This window comes from Bison bison, unplaced genomic scaffold (assembly GCF_000754665.1).
Source record: "Bison bison bison isolate TAMUID 2011002044 unplaced genomic scaffold, Bison_UMD1.0 scf7180017864203, whole genome shotgun sequence".
Lineage (NCBI taxonomy): Eukaryota > Metazoa > Chordata > Mammalia > Artiodactyla > Bovidae > Bison > Bison bison.
In genome coordinates, this window is record NW_011494775.1 from 4,387,074 (window position 1) to 4,388,367 (window position 1,294).

The following is a 1,294-nucleotide window of genomic DNA, read 5'->3' on the forward strand; positions in this document are numbered from 1 at the left end:
GGGGGCGCGCCGGCGTGATTCTGACCGCGGGAGCCGGGAGGAGGAGCCGGAGGTGGCTGCGGGGGGCTCCAGCCCTGGCTGGAAGCGGTTCGAGCAGGGGGTGGCGCCGGGAGGTGGCCTTGACCCGGGAGCGGAAGGAGGAGCTTAGGTATAACGGGTGAGAGTAGTTGAGCCCCTTGGGGGTGGCAGCTGTGTGTGGTGGGGGACAGAGTGTGTGTGGGGAGGGTGGGTGTCCTGGGCCTCTAGAAGCTACAGTGAAGCCTTCCTGCTTGTCTCGCAGACATCCTCCTTTTCTGACATTAAAGCTACGAACCACCAAGCTGACGCCCTCTATCCATGGCCTGAAGCACAGGGTATCTCAGGGGCCAGGGATAAGCAGGAAGGGACCGGAGGGAGCCACAAGTCTGCACCCAGGCGGAGAGGAGGCGGGCAGAAGCCGCTCCGCAGGCGCAGGCGAGTGGGTGGGAAGGAGGGAGGGAGAGAGGGAGGAAGGAGGTGAGGCCGGGAAGATGCCACTGCTGGGGGCGGGGCGGGGCCGGGGATCCGGGAGAGGGACTGCAGCGGTGCTTGGTGGGGGCGGGGGCTGCAATGTCACTCATTTGGGGGTCAGGTGTGTAAGTCCCAAGCTCGGGGCGCCACTTGCCTACATCTTCCCAGTACCACCCAGGAATCGGGGCGGAGGCGGAGGGCAGGGGGACTGCAGAACCGTCCCCTGAGCGGGACGCGAACCGGCAGAGTTGGGAGAAGGTAAACAAGGGCCACGCCCCCTGCCGTCGCCCCGCGGGCGCGCACCCGCCGCTCCAGCGGCCGCCGGTACATTTCCACTCCCAGGAGCGTTTCTCCCTCGCTGGACTCCCGCGCAGCCCTGGACGGGGGGGCTGCCCCCGACCCAACCCCCGCCCCCCGCGCTGGAGCTGTGAACCCTCCATACTCACCTGGAAAGGGTATCCCCCGCCCCTCCAAAAAACTGCTTAATTTGTGCAGAGCCTCCGCGCCCGGGAACCGAGCATGCTGCCCCCGCGTGCATAGCCCGCGTGCACCCAGCCGGGAGAGGGGGCGACAGGGCGGAGGCGGTGGCCCCCGGAAGGTGTCTGGGACCGGACCGGCTGCACGTGAACCCAGCGCGGGGTCATGTGCACCGGCTCGACCCGGTTCGGCGCCCGGACGTGCTGCGTATCAACAAAATGAAACTCGGGGAGACAGGAGGGCAGATAGCCCCGGGTCCTCCGAACCCACGTCCCCGGCCGCGCGACCTCCTCTCCGCACAGGTCTCCAGCCGCAGACCCTCCGCCCA

General features: G+C 68.2%; 1 protein-coding gene across 6 annotated transcripts in view; it reads right to left on the reverse strand.

Moving 5' to 3' along the window:
- JADE2 (jade family PHD finger 2) overlaps positions 1–1,294 on the reverse strand; it is a 51,595-nt gene that overhangs the window by 47,951 nt on the left and 2,350 nt on the right. Inside the window, exon 1 of one of the 6 annotated variants that reach the window (XM_010844510.1) lies at positions 936–1,288. The exons of the other annotated variants lie outside the window; for them this stretch is intronic. The gene's annotated coding sequence lies outside the window, so the exon portion shown is untranslated. Of the gene's footprint in view, positions 1–935; positions 1,289–1,294 lie in introns of those variants that run through there. 6 annotated transcript variants of the gene reach the window in all.